Source organism: Salvelinus sp. IW2-2015, linkage group LG15, assembly GCF_002910315.2.
Source record: "Salvelinus sp. IW2-2015 linkage group LG15, ASM291031v2, whole genome shotgun sequence".
Taxonomy (NCBI): Eukaryota; Metazoa; Chordata; class Actinopteri; order Salmoniformes; family Salmonidae; genus Salvelinus; species Salvelinus sp. IW2-2015.
This window is the reverse complement of record NC_036855.1, coordinates 45771968-45797038: the sequence shown is the minus strand read 5'-3', so window position 1 is coordinate 45797038 and position 25071 is coordinate 45771968. Positions and strand designations below refer to the sequence as shown.

At 41.6% G+C, this 25071-nt stretch overlaps 1 protein-coding gene across 1 annotated transcript in view; it reads right to left on the bottom strand.

Moving 5' to 3' along the window:
* The window catches only part of homer1b (homer scaffold protein 1b), a 117647-nt gene that overhangs the window by 91687 nt on the left and 889 nt on the right, over positions 1–25071 (bottom strand). The gene's annotated exons all lie outside the window — the stretch shown is intronic.

Genomic DNA, 25071 nt, shown 5'->3' with positions numbered 1-25071 from the left:
ATTTTTTTCCCTCTGGTTGCACATGTTGATAGAGATTTGGTAGAACTGATTTAAGTTTCCCTGCATTAAAGTCTCTTGCCACTAGGAGTGCCGCCTCTGGGTGAGTGGTTTCCTGTTTGCTTACTTCCTTATACAGCTGACTGAGTGCGGTCTTAGTGCCCGCATCTGATTGTGGTGGTAAATAAACAGCCACAAAAAAGTATAGCTGAGAACTGTCTAGGCAAGTAGTGTGGCCTGCAATTTATCACAATATACTCTACTCTGCGAGCAAAATCTTAGATTTGTGCACCAGCTTTTGTTTACAAATATGCACAGACCGCCCCCCAGACTGAGAATATCAAACTCTGAGGCCTCATCTTCAATGTCATTTTCCAAACATGATGAGGATGGCTCGTTGTCAGGCCTAAAAAGCTTCAAATTTGCCCGGATGGCCACCAATTTGTCAACCCTTGTGTTGGTCAGCCTGTTGTGTGCTTTGGTGTGTGTGTTCCCAAACAAGGACCAGTTGCGCTCTGAGGCGGCTGATGTTGGTGGGATTTGGAGGATTATGGAGGCAACAGGGGAAAGAGCCTCAGATACACAAAGTCCCTTCCACCAGGTATGTTGAGATATGCTGACATGAGTGAGATACCATGAGATATGTTGGCATGACTGCCATATTGCATCTCCATCCCAAAGCACTTGCTTGGAAGTGTACTTCGCCAGACTGCCAATGGCCTGGATGAGGGCAAGGTTAAGGTGGCGAGACACGTTAGTGATGACACCATAGGCCTTGTTGATCTCTGCACCAAACAGGATGCTCTTTCCAGCATACTTGGGGTCCAACATGTATGCTGCGGCATGTATGGGCTTCAGGCATAAGTCTTCACGCTTTTTGATGTATTTCAGAACTGCAGTTTCCTCTGCTTGGAGCAATAGTGAAGTGGGCAGGCCAGTACGGAATTCTTCTCTTACATCTGCAAGCAGAGTCTGAACATCAGACAGGGTGGCATTGCCTCCCTCAATCCGTCCAATGGCTACTGCTGTAGGTTTCAGGGGTTTCAGGCTGCTTACCACGCTCTCCCAAAATACATAATCCAGGAGGATCCTCTTGATGGGGCAGTCCATTTCAGCAGACTGTGATATGGCCATTTCTTGGAGAGACTCCTTCCCCTTCAGGAGACTGTCAAACATGATGACAACACCACTCCAACTGGTGTTGCTGGGCAGCTTCAATGTGGTGCTCGTAATCTTCTCACTTTGCTTGGTGAGGTAGATTGCTGCTATAACTTGATGACCCTTCACATACCTAACCATTTCCTTTGCTCTCTTGTAGAGTGTATCCATTGTTTTCAGTGCCATGATGTCCTTGAGGAGCAGATTCAATGCATGAGCAGCACAGCCAATGGGTGTGATGTGAGGGTAGGACGCCTCCACTTTAGACCAAGCAGACTTCATGTTCGCAGCATTGTCTGTCACCAGTTCAAATACCTTCTGTGGTTCAAGGTCACTGATGACTGCCTTCAGCTCATCTGCAATGTAGAGGCCGGTGTGTCTGTTGTCCCTTGTGACTGTGCTCTTGTAGAATACTGGTTGAGGGGTGGAGATGATGTAGTTAATTATTCCTTGCCTACGAACATTCGACCACCCATCAGAGATGATTGCAATACAGTCTTCTTTCTATATGATTTGCTTGACCTTCACTTGAACTCTGTTGAACTCTGCATCCAGCAAATGAGTAGATAAAGCATGTCTGGTTGGAGGGGTGTATGCTGGGCGAAGAATATTCAGAAATGTCTTCCAATACACATTGCCTGTGAGCATCAGAGGTGAACCAGTTGCATACAGAGCTCGAGCAAGACATTCATCAGCATTTCTCTGACTACGTTCCTCCATTGAGTCCAAAAAAACGTATGATTCCAGGAGGACCATGAGCTGTTGCGGTCGATAAGGTGACTGATTCATAATTTTTTACCTCGAATAGAAGTAGAGGGACTTTTGTTAGAGGTTGCTTGTTGTGAGCGTTGAGGGAACTTTATGCACTTGACCAGATGATTCTGCATCTTTGTTGCATTCTTCACATATGATTTGGCACAGTATTTGCAAATGTACAAAGCTTTTCCTTCTAAATTAGCTGCAGTGAAATGTCTCCACACATCAGATAGTGCCCGTGGCATTTTCCTGTAAAGATTAGGGGGGTGGAATTGTTTAAAAAAACAAATACAATTCCATGTACAGATAAATAGTTAAGCAGTTAGATGAAATATCTCCTTTGTAAGATACATGTTTTAAAATGAAACGTGTAAGGAAACAGGTGAATTTACACACCTCAGTTAGCAGGCTCAAGCAAGCTAAATGGTACATGGTATCAAAAACTAACTAGCAGAAATTGTTAACAAGTTAGAAATGCTTTAAACACACTTTGCTGTAGGCTACTATTTACTAGTTAACAAAAAATGATGAATGTCATATAAAATATATTCACCCCACCCAGTATTGTCATCAAAACTTACCAGAAAGCATGTAGTCCTTGGCTTAGACAGTGTAGTAGTGTGGGCTCAATAGCATCTCATTGGTGTGCAAGATCTTGAGAATCAGCTGTACATGTGATGGAAGAGTGCAGAGGGTTGCAATTCCATTGAATTGGATTATAGGTAACCAAAATATGCCACAAGACCTAGGATTGCCTTATGTGTATCCCACAAAAAAAAGGTTAACTGTTATAAGCTAACTTTGATGAATTTAAGCAAAATTCCCTAAATTCCGGGGCTTAACTTCTTGACGCTATTTTTTTTTTTATAACGTTCCCAACGTAAACAGACTTTCTCAGGCCCAGATCATAGAATATGCATATAATTTACAGATTAGGATAGAAAACACTCCAAAGTTTCCAAAACTGTCAAAATATTGTCTGAGTATAACCAAACTGATTCTGCAGGCGAAAACCTGAGGAAATCCAACCCAGAAGTGTTTTTTTTATTTTTTATTATCCATGTTCTGTTGCCTGCCCCTTCTCCATTTAAATGCGTATCAACCAGATTCGTTTTCCAATTGCTTCCTCAGGCTGTGACCAGGCTTTAGACATAGTTTCAGGCTTTATTTTGAAAAATGAGCGAGATTTTTGAAAACGAGTCAGGTGTCCTTTAATTAGTTCCTGCGCGCGAGAGGGGTAGCTCGACATTTTCTTTCTCTCTTTTGAGTAGGTTATCATCCGGTTGAAATATTATCGATTATGTATGTTAAAAACAACCTGAGGATTGATTATAAAAAACGTTTGACATGTTTCTACGAACATTACGGATACTTTTTGTAATTTGTCTGCCTTTCAGGAACGGAACGAGGCTGTGGTTTTCTGAATGCGCAACCCAAATTGCGTTTCTTTGTTATAAAACTAATATTTATTGTGTAACTGGGAGTCTCGTGAGTACAAACATCCGAAGATTATCAAAGGTAAGCGATTAATTGTATTGCTTTTCTGACTTTCGTGACCAAGCTAATTTAAGGCTAACTGTTCTAGCATTGACTGATACACTCACAAACGCTTGGATTGCTTTCKCTGTAAAGSATATTTTCAAAWTCTGACACGATAGGTGGATTAAYAACAAKCTAARCTRTGTTTTGGTATATTTCACTTKTGATTGCATGATTATAAATATTTTTAGTATTATTTTTTGAATCTGATACTTTTTGGAATTTTCTTCTGCCTTTCAGGACCGGAACGAGCATGTGGTTTTCTGACCATAACGCGCAACCCAAATGGCGTTTTTTTGTTATAAAACTAATAATTATCGAACAAAAATAACATTTATTGTGTAACTGGGAGTCTCGTGAGTGCAAACATCCGAAGATTATCAAAGGTAAGTGATTAATTTTATTTATTTTCTGACTTTCGTGACAAAGCTAATATAAGGCTAACTGTTCTAGCATTGACTGATACACTCACAAACGCTTAGATTGCTTTCGCTGTAAAGCATATTTTCAAAATCTGACACGATAGGTGGATTAACAACACCCTAAACTGTGTTTTGGTATATTTCACTTGTGATTCCATGATTATAAATATTTTTAGGATTATTCTTGAATTTGGCGCTCTGCAATTCAGTAGTTGTTTAGGAAAATGATCGCGGTAACGGGATCTGTAGCGCCAAGAAGTTAACTTCCCATGGAAAATTTACCGGCAAAATGCCAGAAATTTACCGGAAAGTTTCCCACCCTTTGCAACCCTAATTAAGAACACTATAACAATATGGAAGAAAATGAAACGGATTCTACAAGAATCAATATCACTCCCTAAAAACACAACCCTATTGGTCAACATAGAAAACTAAAGGCATAGAAACCGTAAATGACTTGGTAATAGGAAATACATGTACTTCCATGACAGAATTAAAAAGCAATTTTGGACTGACCAATTTAGATATTTTCAAATACATGGAACTTAAGTTTTATATCATGATATTTCGATTTGAAATCTTGAAGGAATCCTATTTGAGTCAGAAAATGATATGCATATGATATGTAAAATATACAAAACCTTGCAGAGAGCCTATCCAATTTTTTCCAACCTCTTGGAAAATAATATAAACTATTGGAACCATGACTTAATAAGGATCAGACCCCTTTTGCCAAAAAAATTGGTAAATTTTTGCCTAAAATGACACCCAAATCATATTCTTGATACCATTTGAAAGGAAACACTTTGAAATTTGTAGAAATGTGAAAGGAATGTAGGAGAATATAACACATTAGATCTGGTAAAAGATGATACAAAGGAAAAAAAATCGTATTATTTTTGTACGATCATCTTTGAAATGCAAGAGAAAGGTCATAATGAATTATTCTAGCCTAGGTGCAATTGACTTTGCCCACTAGATGGGAGCACTGTATGTGCAACATTTTAGAGTGATCCAGTGAAGTATTGCTTATCTATTCAAAATGTTGTATCAAAACCAAATATTCCTAATTTTCAAGTTCATAATTGTGTACTCTACTCAAACAATAGCTATTGTAAATTGGACAGTGCAGTTAGATTAACTGACTTGCCTAGTTAGTGAAGGTTAAATAAAAATGTTAAAAGACTGTTGGAAAAGCATTCCTCATTAAGCTGGTTGAGAGAATTCCAAGAGTGTGCAAAGCCATCATCAAGGGTGGTTACTTTGAACAATCTCAAATATAAAATATACTTTGATTTGTTTAACACGTTTTTGATTCCATGTTTTATTTCATAGTTTTGTTGTCTCACTATTAATGTACAATGTAGAAAATTGTAAAACAAAGAAAGTTTTTCAACCACTCCACAAATGTCTTGTTACAAACTATAGTTTTGGCAAGTCGGTTAGGACATCTGCTTTGTGCATGACACAAGTCATTTTTCAAACAGTTGTTTACAGACAGATTATTTCACTTATAATTCACTGTATAACAATTCCAGTGGGTCAGAATTTCACCTACACTAAGTTGACTGTGCCATTAAACAGCTTGGAAAATTCCAGAAAATTATGTCATGGCTTTAGAAGCTTCTGATAGGCTAATTGACATCATTTGAGTCCATTGGAGGTGTACCTGTGGATGTATTTCAAGGCCTACCTTCAAACTCAATGCCTCTTTGCTTGACATCATGGGAAAATCAAAAGAAATCAGCCAAGACCTCAGAAAAATAATTGTAGACCTCCACAAGTCTGGTTCTTCCTTGGGAGAAATTTCCAAATGCCTGAAGGTACCACAACCATCTGTACAAACAATGGTTCGCAAGTATAAACACCATGGGACCATGCGCCTGTCATACCGCTCAGAAAGGAGACACATTCTGTCTCCTAGAGATTAATGTACTTTGGTGCGAAAAGTGCAAATCAATCCCACAACAACAGCAAAGGACCTCGTGAAGATGCTGGAGGAAACAGGTACAAAAGTATCTATATCCACAGTAAAACAAGTCCTATATCGACATAACTTGAAAAGCATTTCACCAAGGAAGAAGCCAATTATCCAAAACCGCCATAAAAAAGCCAGACTACGGTTTGCAACTGCACATGGGGACAAAGATCGTACTTTTTGGAGAAATGTCCTCTGGTCTGATGAAACAAAAATAGAACTGTTTGGCCATAATGACCATTGTCATGTTTGGAGGAAAAAAGGGGAGGCTTGCAAGCTGAAGAACAACATCCCAAACGTGAAGCACGGGGGTGGCAGCATCATGTTGTGGGGGTGCTTTGCTGCAGGAGGGACTGGTGCACTTCACAAAATAGATGGCATCATGAGGAAAGAAAATCATGTGGATATATTGAAGCAACATCTCAAGACATCAGTCAGGAAGTGACAGCTTGGTCGCAAATGGGTCTTCCAAATGGACAATAACCCCAAGCATGCTTCCAAAGTTGTGGCAAAACGGCTTAAGGACAACAAAGTCAAGGTATTGGAGTGAAATAAATAATTCTCTCTACTATTATTCTGACATTTCACATTCTTAAAATAAAGTGGTGATCCTAACTGACCTAAAACAGGGAAATATAACTCGGATTAAATGTCAGGAATTGTGAAAAACTGAATTTAAATGTATTTGGCTAAGGTGTATGTAAACTTACGACTTCAACTGTATGTCCAAACTTTTGACTGGTACTGTATGTGGTAGTGGTGGGTTAGGGGCCTGAGGGCCCACAGTGTGTTGTGAAATCTGTGAATGTGTTATAATGTTTTTAAAATTGTATAACTGCCTTAATTTTGAAGGACACCAGGAAGAGTAGCTGCTACCTTAGCATAAATAATACAAACACAGAATTTTCACAACATTTACACTCAGCAGACCTGAAATTTGCTCAGTACAGAAAATAATTAGAGAGAACATTGGTCATTGACATCTTTCTAGTTTTAAGGTAAAGTGACTAGGCATCAGGATATAAGATAAACAATAGCAGCACCGTGTATTTTTATTTAACCTTTATTTTAACAGGGAAAACATATAGAGTCCTCAATCTCTTATACAAATGTGCCCTCTATATACAATGTAAATATACACATTATTACAAAAATTTGTCATAGGAAGCGCAAATAAAACATCACAAATCACTCAGAACATTCCTCCACAAATAAGTCCCCAATCAATACTTTACACTTCCAGAACTGCACCAGAACATCAAGATTAAATGTATTTAGAATTTTGTTCCAGCAATAGAGTGCATTAAAACTAAAAGCAGATTTACCTAGCTCTGTGGAGACCCTAGGAACCTCGAGAGTTAACCCGTTCACAGGATTGGTTAAATCAGTTGTCATTACTGCAAAAGCAAAGATAAGACGGAAGTTTATGAAGTAGGGCCTTGTAAACAAAAAGTGAGTCATGTAGAGATCTACGGGTCTTTAGCAAAGTCCAGCCAACCTTTTGACACAGTGATGAGTATCAAAACTGTCATCTGTAACAAAACGAAGGGCACTATGGCCGATGGCATCCAAAGGTTTAAGAGTAGTAGCAGCTGCACTTTGATAAATAATATCACCATAATCAAGAACAGATAAAAAGGTTGACTAAATAATCTGCTTCCTACTGCTTAGAGAAAGGCACGATCTGTTTCTGTAGAAAAATCTAACTTTGAATCTTATCTTAACCAACTCATCTATATGTTTTTTTAAACGTCAAATCCATATCAATCCAAATGCGTAAGTATTTATATGCGGGCACACGTTCGATTTAGAGAACCATCTACATTTACATTACATTTAAGTCATTTAGCAGACGCTCTTATCCAGAGCGACTTACAAATTGGTGCATTCACCTTATGATATCCAGTGGAACAACCACTTTTCAATAGTGCATCTAACTCTTTTAAGGGGGGGGGGTTAGAAGGATTACTTTATCCTATCCTAGGTATTCCTTAAAGAGGTGGGGTTTCAGGTTTCTCCGGAAGGTGGTGATTGACTCCGCTGACCTGGGCGTGCGTGAGGGAGTTTGTTCCACCATTGGGGTGCCAGAGCAGCGAACAGTTTTGACTGGGCTGAGCGGGAACTGTACTTCCTCAGAGGTAGGGAGGCGAGCAGGCCAGAGGTGATGAACGCAGTGCCCTTGTTTGGGTGTAGGGCCTGATCAGAGCCTGAAGGTAGACGGAGGTGCCGTTCCCCTCACAGCTCCGTAGGCAAGCACCATGGTCTTGTGTAACGGATGCGAGCTTCAACTGGAAGCCAGTGGAGAGAGCGGAGAGCGGGGTGACGTGAGAGAACGTGAAAGTTGAACAACCAGACGGGCTGCGGCGTTTCTGGATGAGTTGTAGGGGTTTAATGGCACAGGCAGGGAGCCCAGCCAACAGCGAGTTGCTAGTATCCAGACGGGAGATGACAAGTGCCTGGATTAGGACCTGCGCCGCTTCCTGCGTGAGCAGGGTCGTACTCTGCGAATGTGTAGAGCATGAACCTACAGAACGGGTCACCGCCTTGATGTTAGTTGAGAACGACAGGGTGTTGTCCAGGATCACGCCAAGGTTCTTAGCACTCTGGGAGGAGACACAATGGAGTTGTCACCGTGATGGCGAAATCATGGAAGGGCAGTCCTTCCCCGGAGGAAGAGCAGCTCCGTCTTGCCGAGGTTCAGCTTGAGGTGGTGATCCGTCATTCACACTGATATGTCTGCAAGACATGCGAGAGCGATTCACCACCTGGTTATCAGAGGGGAAATTGTTTACATTTCATCTAATACATACATCTAATACATCTAATGAGTGAACATGTAGTTCATCTGAAACATTCTTACGAGAGTTTGAAAACAACATGTATTTAGTTTGCCTGTATTAAGCACAAGTTTTAAATCAGCAAGGGATTCCTGCATAGCTATAAAATCTGACTGTAGATTGACACAGCCAGATCACCGTTGGCGCAATAGCATACATAATAAACTCAGCAAAAAAAGAGGGGGGGGGGGGTTGGCGCCGACAGAGATGGACGCTTCGCATTCTTAGGAAACTATGCAGTATTTTTTATTACATACAGCCAGGAGGAACTATTGGATATAAGAGCAACGTCAACTTATCAACATTACGACCAGGAATACGACTTTCCCGAAGCGGATCCTCTATTTGGACCACCACCCAGGACAATGGATCGGATCCCAGTAGGCGACCAAAAACAACGGCGCCGCAGAAGGGGCAGACGGAGCGGTCTTCTGGTCAGTCTCTGTAGACGGGCTCATCGCCTACCGCTCCCGAGTATACTACTCGCCAGTGTCCAGTCTCTTGACAACAAGGTAGATGAAATTCGAGCAAGAGTTGCCTTCCAGAGAGACATCAGAGATTGTAACATTCTTTGTTTCACGGAAACATCACTCACTCGGTATAGGTTATCAGAGTCGGTACAGCCACCCGGTTTCTTCACGCATCGCGCCGACAGAAACAAACATCTCTATGGTAAGAAGAAGGAAGGGGGTGTATGCCTTATAATTAACGAGTCGTGGTGTGATCATAACAACATAAAGGAACTCAAGTCCTTTTGTTCACCTGACCTAGAATTCCTTACGATCAAATGCCGACCGCATTATCTACAAAGAGAATTCTCTTAGATTATAATCACAGTCATGTATATCCCCCCCCCCCAAGCAGACATTGTAGCTGGGGATTTTAACAAGGCTAATCTGAAAACAAGGCTCCCTAAATTTTATCCGCGTATCGAATGCGAGACCCGGGCTGGTAAAACTCTGGACTATTGCTACTCTAATTTCCGCGATGCATACAAAGCCATCCCTCGCCCTCCTTTCAGCAAATCTGACCACGACTCCATTTTGTTGCTCCCAGCCTATAGACAGAAACTAAAACAGGAAACGCCCGTGCTCAGTTCTGTTCAACGCTGGTCCGACCAATCTGATTCCACGCTTCAAGATTGCTTCGATCACGTGGACTGGGATATGTTCCGGATAGCATCGGACAATAACATTGATGTATACGCTGATTCGGTGAGCGAGTTTATTAGCAAGTGCATCGGTGATGTGGTACCCACAGTGAAATATGAAAACCTTCCCCAACCAGAAATCCTGGATTAATGGCAGCATTCGCGCAAAACTGAAAGCGCGAACCACGGCTTTTAATCATGGCAAGGCGACCGGAAACATAACCAAATACAAACAGTGTAGCTATTCCCTCCAAGGCAATCAAACAAGCTAAGCGTCAGTATAGAGACAAAGTAGAGTCGCAATTCAACGGCTCAGACACGAGACGTATGTGGCAGGGTCTACATCACGGACTACAAAAATAAAACCAGCCATGTCGTGGACACCGATGTCTTGCTCCCAGACCAAGTAAACAACTTCTTTGCTTGCTTTGAGGACAATACAGTGCAACTGACACGGCGCACTACCAAAACCTGTGGGCTCTCCTTCACCGCAGCCAACGTTAGTAAAACATTTAAACGTGTTAACCCTCGCAAGGCTGCCGGCCCAGATGGCATCCATAGCCGCGCCCTCAGAGCATGCTCAGACCAGCTGGTTGGTGTGTTTACGGACATATTCAATAAATCCCTATCCCAGTCTGCTGTTCCCACATGCTTCAAGAGGGCCACCATTGTTCCTGTTCCCAAGAAAGCTAAGGTAACTGAGCTAAACAACTAACGCCCTGTAGCACTCACTTCCGTCATCATGAAGTGCTTTGAGAGACTAGACAAGGATCATATCACCTCCACCCTACCTGACACCCTAAACCCACTCCAATTTTCTTACCGCCCCAATAGGTCCACAGACGATGCAATCACAATCACACTGCCCTATCCCATCTGGACAATATGAATACCCATGTAAGAATGCTGTTCATCGATTACAGCTCAGCATTCAACACCATAGTACCCTCCAAACTCGTCATTTAAGGTCCAGACCCTGGGTCTCGACCCCGCCCTGTGCAGCTGGGTCCTGGACTTTCTGACGGGCCGCCCCCAGGTGGTGAGGGTAGGAAACAACATCTCCACCATCACCCCTGGTGAGACAAAACCGTGACTCGTCAGTGAAGAGCACCTTTTGCTTGTCTTGTCTGGTCCATCGATGGTGGGTTTGTGCCCATAGGCGACGTTGTTGCCGGTGATGTCTGGTGAGGACCTGCCTTACAACAGGCCTACAAGCCCTCAGCCCAGCATCTCTGTCTATTGTGGACAGTCTGAGCACTGATGGCGGGATTGTGCGTTCCTGGTGTAAGTCGGCAGTTGTTGTTGCCATCCTGTACCTGTCCCACAAGTGTGATGTTTGGATGTACCGATCCTGTGCAGATGTTGTTACACGTGGTCTGCCACTGTGTGGATGATCAGCTGTCCATCCTGTCTCCCTGTAGTGCTGTCTTAGGCGTCTCACAGTATGGACATTGCAATTTATTTCCCTGGCCACTTCTGCAGTTCTCATGCCTCCTTGCAGAATGCCTAAGGCACATTCACACAGATGAGCAGGGACCCTGGGCATCTTTCTTTTGGTGTTTTTCAGAGTCAGTAGAAAGGCCTCTTTAGTGTCCTAAGTTGTCATAACTGTGAACTTAATTGCCTACCGTCTGTAAGCTGTTAGTGTCTTAACGACCGTTCCACAGGTACATGTTCATTAATTGTTTATGGTTCATTGAACAAGTATGGCAAACGTGTTTAAACCCTTTACAATGAAGATCTGTGAAGTTATTTGGTTGTTACAAATTATCTTTGAATGACAGGGTCCTGAAAAAGGGACGTTTCTTTTTTTTGCTGAGTTTAGTACAGTAAAATAGTTAACATACACACATGGATGCAGCGGTCTAAGGCACTGCATCTCAGTGCAAAGGTGTTGCTACAGTCCCTTGTTCGAATACAGGCTGTATCAAATCCGGCCGTGATTGGGAGTCCCATAGGGCGGCGCACAATTAGCCTAGCGCCGTCTGGGTTTGGCCGGGGTAGGCCATCATTGTAAATAAGAAGACAAAGGTAACTGAACTAAATGACTAATCGCCCCGGAGCACTCACCTCTGTCATCATGAAGTGCTTTGAGAGACTAGTCAAGGATCATATCACCTCTACCTTACCTGCCACCCTAGACCTACTTCAATTTGCTTACCACCCCAATAGATCCACAGACGATGCAATCGCCATCACTCTGCACACTGCTCTATCCCATCTGGACAAGAGGAATACCTATGTAAGAATCCCAAGTTTGCAGACTACACAACAGAAGTAGGCTTGATTACCAATGTTGACGAGACTGCCTACAGGGAGGAGGTGAGGGCTCTGGGAGTGTTGTGCCTGGAAACCAGCCTCTCACTCAACGTCAACAAAACAACGGAGATGATCATGGACTGAAGGAAACAGCAGAGGGCGCACCCCCATATCTACATCGACGGGACTGCAGTGGAGAAGGTGGAAAGCTTCAAGTTCCTTGGCGTACACATCACTGACAAACTGAAATGGACCACCCACACAGACAGTGTCGTGAAGAAGACGTAACAGAGGCCCTTCAAACTCAGGATGCTAAATTAATTTGGCTTGTCATCTAAAACCCTCACAAACCTTAACAGATGCACAATTGAAAGCATCCTGTCGGGCTGTATCACTGCCTGGTAAAGTAATTGCACCACCCGCAACCGCAAGGCTCTCMAGAGGGTGGTGCGGTCTGCCCAACGCATTACAGGGGCAGAACTACCCACCCTCCAAGACACCTACAGCACCCGATGTCACAGGAAGGCCAAAAAGATCATCAAGGACCTCAACCACCCGAGCCACTGCCTGTTCACCCGCTATCATCCAGAAGGCGAGGTCAGTACAGGTTCATCAAAGCTGGGACAGAGAGACTGAAAAACAGCTTCTATCTTAAGGCCATCAGACTGTTAAACAGCCATCACTAGCACATTAGATGCTGCTGCCTATAGGCATAGACTAGAAATCACTGGCCACTTTAAGAAATGGAACACTAGTCACTTTAATAATGTTTACATATCTTGCATTACTCATCTCATATTTACATACTGTGTTCAATACAATTCTACTGCATCTTAGTCCGTTCCGCTCTGACATCGCTCGTCCATATATGTATACAGTCTTTATTCATTTCTACATAGATTTGTGTGTATTGGGTATATGTTGTGTAATTTCTTAGATATTTCTTGTTAGATATTACTGCACTGTTGGGGGTGGAAGCACAAGCATTTCGCTACACCTGCAATAACATCTGCTAATCAGGTGTATGTGACCAATAAAAGTTTCCAAAACGTGTTGAAGTATCTTTTATAAGTTATGCCAACAGAGCTACAATAGTCTTTTAGAAAGATGTGTAATGCCAGTAGCCTGCTGACTCTTTCGCTCCCGCAGCTGAGTGATGGCACAGGGCCTGAAATAATCAGCTGCTTTTTGGAGTCTTTAGGGGTTGAATCAGTTCTTTAAAATCCAGTTTCAGCAGGTCAGAGCTAGCCCTCCTAATGTAATTTGACCCCACATGGATGACGACAGTGTCAGTCCACAGCAGCTGTAGTAGAACGATAGGAAACAGCCTAGTAATGTCCTGTACTCGTGCACCAGGATAGCACTGGGATTTTCCCCCTGGAACCGAGATTCTCACCATAGAGCTGCTGATGATAATGGCTGGTGAAATGGCAGAGGAGGTCCGGCAGTTCTTGCTCCTTGAACCAGCCACAAAACCCATTGTGGCTGATGGAGGAGCCGGTGCATCAGACACCCTCGAGGTCCAGTAAGAGATCCGAGTCTGAGGCATAGTCCTCCCGGGAACGTGGAGGATCCGCGTCTGAGGCAGAATCCCCCTGGGAAGGAATCCGGATAGGTGACGTAGCTGTTAAACAACTGAATTTGGGTCTGGCTTCCCAACGCCTAAGAAGCCCAACTCATCACAGGCCGCTTCCCTTCATTTGGCCTACAGCAGGTGACGTGCTTCCATTGTTGGGCAGCAGGATTGGTTACACTACAATACGTTAAATCCACCAGAAGCCCCAGTATTGCTCTATCTTCCAGGGGAGTGGGATACTTCTTCGGGGAGGGGTCCCTGGAAGGCATTGGCCATTAAGTCAAGGAGTGTTGACATGGCGGTGACACATTGGTGCGGCGTCCAGCCTGTGGTGTAGAGGAGAATGAAAATATCTGTAAATACACCCAATCCTTTTTTATTAAACAAAATAGACTCTAGCCAGTTAAACTTAACTTTCTACGACAAACAATTCACTCAAAGAGTGGGGGTGTCCGGTAGCAGGCAGTTCATCCACTCTGAAGATTTCTACTTCAATTAGTCGGCAGCACAGGACACCCGGACCAGGCCCTAATCCCTGACACTCGGAAGAGAAAGAGACGGTAATGTAGAGGCCGACCGGCTGGTACCCTGATGAAACTACGGCGACAAGTAAATAATCTGCCTCTACCGTCTGTTCTATTGGCAAATGTATACTGAACAAAATATAAATGCAACATGCAACAATTTCAAAGATTTTACTGAGTTACAGTTCATATGAGGAAATCAGTCAATTGAAATAAATAAATTAGGCCCTAATCTATGGATTTCAAGTGACTGGGAATACAGATATGCATCTGTTGGTCACAAATACCTTTAAAAAATGGGCCTCGCAATAGGCCTCAGGATTTTGTCGGGGTAGGTTCCTTGTTCCTTGTTCCTTGTCAATCATTGGCTTATTGGTGAAATCAGCAGTCAGACAATATCTTCTTTAAGTAAATAAATTAAACCTTTATTTATGCAATTGCAGACAGAAGCTGACAATGGAAACACAGCTTGTATGTTTCAGAGTAAGTTCTGCAACCCACCTAAGGGCGCAGCTGATTCTATACATGTGATTTTATACATACGTATAATACGTATACATACGTATGTATACAGCAATAAACTGAGGTTACCTTATAAGGTAACCTAGTACAGTAGCTTCTCTGAATTCATTAGCATTGTCCACTGTCACACAAGATCAAAATGTCAAAACCAGACAGTGGTTACTTCTCTTTATCTAGTTTTAATCTGACTCAGACCTAGCCTGCAAGCACACTCTTGTAGCTTAACCACAAAGATGTACAGTGGGGCAAAAAAGTATTTAGTCAGCCACCAATTGTGCAAGTTCTCCCACTTAAAAAGATGAGAGGCCTGTAATTTTCATCATCGGTACACTTCAACTATGACAGACAAAATGAGGAAAAAAAATCCAGAAAATCACATTGTAGGATTTTTTATGAATTTATTAGCAAATTATGGTGGAAAATAAGTAAATGACGTTGGAGGCGGCTTATGGTAGAGACATGAACATTCAATTCTCTGGGAACAGCTCTGGTGAACATTCCTGCAGTCAACATGCCAATTGCACGCTCCCTCAACTTGAGACATCTGTGACCCTTTTATTGTACCCAGCAATTATGATTATGCTGTTTAATCAGCTTTTTATATGCCACACCTGTCAGGTGGATTGATTTATATTGGTAAAGGAGAAATGCTCACTAACAGGGATGTAAATTAATTTCTGCACAACATTTGAGAGAAATATGTTTTTTGCGCGTCTGTAAAATTTCTGGGATCTTTTATTTCAGCTCATGAAATATGGGACCAACACTTCATATGTTGCGTTTATATTTTTGTTCAGTGTACAATCACTGGAGAAAAAACTGAACTAGCGACGTTCAAGACTATCTTATCAACGGGACCTGAAGAACTGTTTTATCTTATGTTTTTCAGAACTTGGCTGGTTTTCTATGCATCGGCAGAACAGAATTGCAGCGTCGGATAAGCTCAAGGGTGGTGGTGTGTGTATTTGTTAGCAACAGCTGGTGTGCGATTGCTAATATTAAGGAGGTTCTGCTCACCTGAGTTAGAATACCTCATGATAAGCTGTAGACCATACTATTTACCAAGAGAGTTTATCTATATTTTTTGTAGCTGTCTATTTACCACCACAAACCTATGCTGGCAATAAGACCTCACACAACAAGCTGTATAGGTCCATAAGCAAACAAGAAAATGCTCATCCAGAGGTGGTGCTCCTAGTGGCCGGTCATTTTAACTGAAATCCGTCTTACCTAATTTCTACCATCATGTCTCCTGTGCAACTAAAGGGCGAGAAAAAACTCTATCACCTTTACTCCACATACAGAAACGCACACAAAGCTCTCCCATTTGACAAATCTGACCATAACTATCTTGATTCCTGCTCACAAAAAAACAAACAGGAAGTACCAGTGGCGCGCTCAATACAGAAGTGGTCTGATGAAGCGGATGCTAAGCTACAGGACTGTTTTGCTAGCACAGACTGGAAGATGTTCCGGGACTCATCCGATGGCATTGAGGAGTTTACAACACCCGCCACCAGCTTCATTAAAAAGTTAATTGACGACGTCGTCCCCACAGTGAACATACATACGTACAACCAGAAGCAGTAGATTACAGGCAACATCCACACTGAGTTAAAGGCTTGAGCTGTCTCTCCGACTAAACATCAAACAGTCAAAGCATCAATACAGGACTAAGATAGAATCCTAATACACCGGCTCTGATGCTTGTCGGATGTGACATGGCTTGCAAACCATCACAGATTATAAAGGGAAACCGCGCCATGAGCTGCCCAGTGACGTAAGCCTACCAGACGAGCTAAATGTCTTCTATGCTTACTTTGAGGCAAATAACACTGAACCATGCGTGAGAGCACCAGCTGTTCCGGATGACTGTATGATCATGCTGTCCGTGGCCGATGTAAGAGCTTATAATTAAAAATATATATTTTACTTATATTTTTAAAACAAAACATACACATACAAAATACAACATTCATACTCACACAAACGTCAACAACATCACTCCTGCCCAGACCCACCTGTTCTAACCCCTATTTACAGTGCCTGTACTACTCTCCGCCACATGTCCTCAAATTTCACAATTTTGTTTCGCTCCGTCAGCAACACTCTCAATTTTTAGATAATAAAGGATATGTTTTTTCCATTGTCTTAATGATGGAGGACTGGTTGATTTACAGTTTTAAGTATGTTTTTTTCAAGATAATTGACAAAAAGGGTATCGTCCAACCCACTGGGTATCTCACCCTCCCCCATATCCCATGACTTGAAATATGCAGACAGATGGATTAAAAGTACATTTCCATTGTAATACTTCTAAAAGACAACTTTCTAACACCTTCCATAACTTCTGGACTTTATAGTATTCCCAGAAGTCATGGATTATTGAGTCATTGTTAATTTTACACTTAAGACATGACTCATGTTGTTGTGCTGTAGAATTTGTGAATTTGGTCTCTTTTATAATACATTCTGTACATTAGGTTATACTGGATTAAGAGTATATTTTTGTTTCTTGTAATGTCATAAGTTATATTCCAAGATTCCTTCCATCTTGTGCCAATATGAGTTATTTTTAAAACTTCTTCAGGATCGGTGTCCCGTCCGCGGGACTGTTGAGCTAATGTAGGCTAATGTGATTAGCCTTAGGTAGTAAGAAACAAAATAAATATTTGATATGTGCAGAAAGCTTAAATTATTCTTAAGAACAAATTCTTATTTACAACAACGGCCTTCCTGAGGAACAGTGGGTTAACTGCCTTGTTCAGGGGCAGAACGACATAATTTTACCTTGTCAGCTTGGGGATTCGATCCAGCAACCTTTCAGTTACAGGCCCAACACTCTTACCACTAGGCTACCTGCCACCACAAAGTCTTGAAGTAGTCTTGAAGGAGTTCCCAAATATGCTGAGCACTTGTTGGCTGCTTTTCCTTCACTCTGCGGTCCAACTCATCCCAAACCACCTCAATTGGGTTGAGGTCGGCAGATTGTGGAGGCCAGGTCATCTGATGCAGCCCTCCATCACTCTTCTTATTGGTCAAATAGCCCTTACATGGCCTGGATGTGTGTTTTGGGTCATTGTACTGTTGAAAAACAAATGATAGTCCCACTAAGCCCAAACCAGATGGGATGGCATATCGCTGCAGAATGCAGTGGTAGCCATGCTGGTTAAGTGTGCCTTGAATTCTAAATAAATCACGGACCGTGTCACCAGCAAAGCATCCCCACACCATCACTCCTCCTCCTCCATGCTTCATAGTGAAAACCACACATGCGGAGATCATCCGTTCACATACTCTGCGTCTCACAAAGACACGGCGGTTTGAACCAAAAATCTCAAATTTGGACTCATCAGACCAAAGGACAGATTTCCACTGGTCTAATGTCCGTTGCTCGGGTTTATTGGCCCAAGCAAGTCTCTTCTTCTTATTGGTGTCCTTAGTAATGGTTTCTTTGCAGACATTCGACTATGAAGGCCTGATTCACACATATCTGAACAGTTGATGTTGAGATGTGTCTGTTACTTGAACTCTGTGAAGCATTTATTTGGGATGAAATCTGAGGTGCAGTTGACTCTAATGAACTCATCATCTGCAGCAGAGGTAACTCTGGGTCTTCCTTTCCTGTGGCGACCCTCATGAGAGCCAGTTTCATCATAGTGCTTGATGTTTTTTGCGACTGCACACTTGAAATTTTCCTGATTGACTGACTTTCATGTCAGTCAGTAATGATGGATTGTCTTTTCTCTTTGCTTATTTGAGCTGTTCTTTCCATAATATGGACTTGGTCTTTTCCCAAATATGCCTATCTTCTGTATACCACCCCTACCTTGTCACAACATAACTGATTGTCTCAAACACATTTAGAAGGAAAGATATTCCACAAATGTACTTTTAACAAGGCACATCTGTTAATTGAAATGCATTCCAGGTGACTACCTCATGAAACTGGTTGAGAGAATGCCAAGAGTATCCAAAGCTGTCATCAAGGCAAAGAGTGGCTACTTGAAGTATCTCAAATATAAAATAGATTTTGATTTGTTATACATTCTTTTGGTTATTACATGATTCCATATGTGTTATTTCATAGTTTTGATGTTTCACTATTATTCTACAATGTAGAAAATAGTAAAAATAAAGAAAAACCCTGGAATGACTAGTTGTGTCCAAACTTTTTACTGGTACTGTATCTACAATCAAAATCCATGTGTGTGTATAGTGCCTATGTTATTGTGTGTATGTATGTGTCTGTGCCTATGTTTGTGTTGCTTCACTGTTCCATCTATTCCATCTGTTTTTTAAATATTGCATTAGTTACTTGATTTGGAATAGAGTTCCAGGTAGTCATAGCTCTATGTCGTACTGTACTCCTCCCATAGTCTGTTCTGGACTTGGGGACTGTGAAAAGACCTCTGGTGGCATGTCTTGTGGGGTATGCATGGGCGTCCGAGCTCTGCGCCAGTAGTACAAACAGACAGCTCGGTGCGTTCAACATGTCAATACCTCTCAAAAATAAAAGTAGTGATGAAGTCAATCTCTCCTTCACTTTCAGCCAGGAGAGATTGACATGCATATTATCAGTGTTAGCTCTCTGTGTACATCCAAGGGCCAGCCTTGCTGCCCTTTTCTGAGCCAATTGTTAATTTCCTGAGTCCCGTTGTGTGGCACCTGACCACACAACTGAACAGTAGTCCAGGTGCGACAAAACTAGGGCATGTAGGACATGCCTTGTTTATAGTGCTGTTAAGAATTCAGAGCAGCGATTTATTATGGAGAGACTTCAACCCATCTTAGCTACTGTTGTATCAATATGTTTTGACCATGACAGTTTACAATCCAGGGTTACTCCAAGCTGTTTAGCCACCTCAACTCAATTTCCACATTATTCATTACAAGATTTAGGTTTAGGATTTAGGGAACTATTTGTCCCAAATACAATGCTATTAGTTTTAGAAATATTTAGGACTAACTTATTACATGCCAATCACTCTGAAACTAACTGCAGCTCTTTGTTAAGTGTTGCAGTCATTTCAGTCGCTGTAGTAGCTGATGTGTATAGTGTTGAGTCATCCGCATACATAGACACACTGGCTTTAGTCAAAGGTGAGGCAGGTAGCCTAGTGGTTAGAGTGTTGGGCCAGTAACTGAAAGGTTGCTAGATCAAATCCCTGAGCTGACAAGGTAAAAGTCTGTTGTTCTGCCCCTGAACAAGGCAATTAACCCCCTGTTCCTAGGCTGTCATTGTAAATAAGAATTTGTTCTTAACTGACTTGCCTAGTTAAATGAAGATTGAAAAAAGTAAGGGGCCTGGACAGCTGCCCTTGGGAATTCCTGATTCTTCCTGGATTATGTTTGAGAGGCTTCTATTAAAGAACACCCTCTGTGTTGTGTTAGACAGGTAACTATTTATCCACAATATAGCAAGGGGTGTAAAACCATAACACATATGCTTTTCCAGCAGACTATGATCGATAATGTCAACAACATCAAAAAAACATGCAGGGCTTGACATTAACCTGTTTATCCACTTGTTCTTCAGACAAGGAGATGACTGAAAATGTTGCTGTGTTGTTTAATGCAAGAAACCACTTTACAAAATAAAATGCATTATTATTCCCATAACATTATTACAGAGAATCAGACAAATTATGCTACCCTCTGCCTATTGGCTACTTAGCTTATTCATGCCTGTCTCAAAATACAACACTGCCCCTTTAAGACAAAAAAAACTCTTTACCTGACTCGCTTTTCAAAGATGTCTAGAAATGTACATGTTTTGTGCTCCTGTAGAAAGCAATTCCTCCCCTATTGCTGACTACGAAGAATCTATAACTGGGCTAATAACTCACAAACTAGGAAAGGAAATTAACAAAATGTGCACATGTGGCTACATGCAGCTCTCGCTTTGATCTCAAAATAAGCTGCATCTATTGACCGATTATGCTGTAAACACATTCCAGTTCAAAGTAAATGGCACAGATCCATACAGTACCAGCCAAAAGTTTGGAAACACCTACTCATTCAAAGGTTTTTCTTTATTTTTACTATTTTCTACATTGTAGATAATAGTGAAGACATCAAAACTATGAAATAACACATATGGAGTCATATCGTAACCAAAAAAGTTTTAAACAAATTTTATATTTGAGATTCTTCAAAGTAGTCACCCTTTGCCTTGATGACAGCTTTACACACTCTTGGTATTCTCTCAACCAACTTCACCTGGAATGCTTTTTCAACAGTTTTGAAGGTGTTCCCACATATGCTGATTACTCTTTGGCTGATTTTCCTTCCAAATCATCCCAAACCATCTCAATTGGGTTGAGGTTGGCAGATTGTGAACAGAGAAAGTAAAATATTCCTCGAGAATAAAAATGACCCAAGCCGCTAATAATAGCAACAATTCAAGCCTATCGACACACTTTCATACTCATTCATTACTGCTGTAATGCTTGTTATAGCGTTGAGTGGAAATAAGAAGAACGCGCATTAGATTGGCTTATAAAAGTGTTGAATACAAAGTGTTGACAGTGCTGAGTAAGAACTTAAACAGCAGCTCTTTGCTGTATTCGTTGACAGTCTCTCTCTAGTCATGATTTTAAACATTTTGATATCTCACAGTATAAACTTTGCTGTAGCTTTCGTTACTGCAGACATGGTAATCTGAGCCATCCGATTGGCCAGCGGTAGACCTATAGTGCACTTGATTTGCTCTCTGGGTCCGCCGGGAAGGCAGAGTTTGTATCTTCAGACACTTCAGACATCTTCAAGATGGCATTCTCTCAACCAACTTCACTTGAAATGTTTTTTCAACAGTTTTGAAGAATTTCCCAGATATGCTGAGCACTTGTTGGCTGCTTTTCCTTCACTCTGCGGTCCAACTCATCCCAAACCGTCTCTATCAGCTTAGAGGGAACATTGTCCATGACCCCCAGTGAACTGCCTGTCTGTCTCTGACAAATTACACTGGTGATTAACCTGAGACACGATATGTGATATGGGAAAACAGTGAAACACCCAGAGTATGACCTGAACATACTGCAGCAATATTAACTCACACAGTTACGAGTGGTTTGGTGTAAAAAAAATTCTGGTGCCCATAGTTTTCCCTGATCTTGTAATCTAACCAGGTAAAAATCCGGACCTTATATGCTATGACATGATTCATCTGTTGTAAAAAGGTTTAATATGGGCTATGATGGAACCAGAGTTTTTCTAATCAGGTCACATGGTTTTAAAACAAATCCTGGAAAAACTCCTGGCCTTTGAGAGGATGAAAAAACTCTGTCAAACTGCAGCAACCTTGTACTTATTGATATTAATTATATTTTAAAGGCGGAATAGGGGAGTTTCCTACACACAGACACAGAGAAAGCAACATGATTGGACAATACATCTCACAGGGCTGAGTTTGCTTTATGCAGGTTTGCATCGTGTAGTACTGCCCTACGCAACTATAGGCCTAATAAAAAATTTACTCACAGTCTATGCAAACTATCCAGTTAATAATTTTGGATTGAAAATGTCTAGGTAGCCTAGTCAGCCCAAGTTTGAATATAAACCCAATTTGATCCCATTCACATTCTCACAAACAAATGGTCTAAAAATACACAATGTTACAGCTTAATTTACACTGGCCAGAGGGACAAGGCGCATAGTAGGCTGATCAACTGTTTGTAGGTTACAGTCGATCAGACTGAAAAATAGTCTTGTTTCCATGCAATAAAGCATGTCAGATTGCTAATGTTTAGGTGTCGGTTGCTACATTTATGTAAGAGTTTTTGCTTGTGTCAGTCGGAAGTAATGTGTTATGACCAACGGTATTATAATAAACGAAAACTGAAATAAAATAATTAACAAATCCATTTGAAAAACTAAACCTATACAGAAACTTGTAACTTTGATTCCAAAACGAACAAAAAATTATACTAACATCATGAATTATATTCAGTTGTACTTTTCTTTTGGGGGGGGGGGGGTCGAATGGCGTTTTGGAAAAAACATTTGAATTGGATTTTCAAGCTTCTAATTCAGGCGGGTCACATTGAGATTGACTTTATAATTTAAAGGTGGACTCAGGAAGATGACATTGCCATGAACAGCACCACGGATATTGGACCTTGGACCTGTTTGAGTGGTAACGCTAAAGCAACTGACTGTAGACGAAAGACGAAAGTCAAGGAGTGAAGTCGGGGCAGCTGCATCTGCGACAGCCTAAAGTCTGACACTAATGTGTTTTTCTAACCGCAAGGCTCAGACCAACATGGCAGTGTTGCCATTGTTAATAAAATATGTTCTTTATAATGACAAAATAAACATGTATCTAACCCCCATATTACACACTCACACACTGAAATCATAATATAATATTATGTGTATACACACTGTACAATCAATCAGTGAGAGAGATTCTCCAATATCACATTTATTGGTATATATCCACTGTACACATAAATCATGGCAAAATGGTTCCTGTTTCAGTTATGTCTTTCATCACGTTTGCGTGGGTCAAACAAAAAAAGTGTTTATGTTCACTTTTTTATGGAAAGGTGTCTATGTTCACTTTCAGTTGTTGTCCAACAGTAATGTATCTTCTCTCCCTCTCCCATTACCATTATAGCTGCAAGTTGTTTGGTTGTGTGCCAGAATGTTTAGGGTGAAATATTACTTTGTCAGAGAACTTTACATTATAACATTACTGTAGGACAGCCAGAGGCAGAGACAGCTCTTTCTGCTGCACTTACAGAGGAGAGTTTGACATTCTTCTAGCTCCCATGACCCTCACAGCTGAGCATGGGTACAATCAAACAACACAGATAATAGAGGCACACACACACACACACACAGCTGAGCGTGGTTACAGTTACAGCATCATTAGATTAGAAGTACCACAGCTGTCTGTGGTTCAGAGCAGGATCACACACACATGTATGCACACGCACACACATACAGATACAGCACACTCCAGATATAGGAGTACAGTCAAGTCCTGAGAAGTGCAGTGCATTGTGACTGTCGTGAATTCATGTAAATACCCTGAGAAATAAAGAAAAATGTAATTGATTTGGGCCTGGGCGTGCGTGGACTGGATCTCATTATCAAAACCATTGTGGATTAATTAAATCATTGATGCAGTTGCGTAACGGAAACATAGTCACCAGCAGAGTTGGTGTGTCCTGTGTGTGCGTAGGGGGGATGGACTGGCATTCAAATTCCTTCACTCAGTCTACACTAGTCTTAACCGTACTCATAGGTGAACAATAGTAGGGCTAAATACCACAACAGACCCTTCTGCTCTGTGTAATTAAGAATGCTTCATCACAGACTGTGGCTGAACCTGATTCAGAGGGGTTGGGTTAAATGCGGAAGACGCATTCAGTTGTACAACTGACTAGGTATCCCCCTTTCACTTTCCTTTGGGGGATGAATAGCCTGGTTCCATTCCCATTTCTCGATATTTCACCCCAAGGCCCTACCCTTCTCTTGCCTAACCCTATCCCCTCTGCTTCCCCCCTAGTCTTTCAATTCACATCTCATGCCTGGTGAGGCAACATGAGGAGAGAAGGAAGGAGACTAGGAATAGGATGTGAATGTGAAAGATCAAGTCATTTACCAATATGAATAGTGGATACAAGAGTTGTGCTGATGCCTGTACCATACCATTATATCTCAATCCCAACCAATAACCACAGAGCTATTTACTTTACAGAGCATTAACACTATAATCCTGGTTGGTATAGATTGGCACATTCGTTTTTGGTGTCCTCACTGACCAGAAGTGGATATGTGTTTGATAGACATTATTGGATGAAGACGACACTTTCTAACCATAGATATGATCCTTCTCACAAACCCTCACCCCTAACCCTACATAACAACAAATAGCTCATATAATTATATTGCTATATATATTGCTATGTACTGGTGTCACAGGAGGTTAGTGGCAACTTAATTGGGGAGGACAGGCTCGTGGTAAAGGCTGGAGCAGAATAAGTAGAGTGATATCAAACACATGGTTTCTATATGTTTGATGCCATTCCATAAACGCCGTTTCAGACATTATTATGAGCCATCCTCATCCTCAGCAGCCTCCACTGACTGGTGTGTTACGGAATAACTTATGACAGTGACTAATATCTATCATAGAACAGGTAGGCTGCTGATCGAGATTAATCATGACAAGCGATAACAAAATGCATTCCACCAATTTGGAACACATTCTCAGTATAATATTATGGTAGGCTACAATTTGAATGATCTTGGCCATCATTGCTGCATTGCATGTCAAAGGCATGGCGATGCTTTGCTTGTCGAGTCAGATTTGTAATATAAGTCTCTGATAAATAACAATCC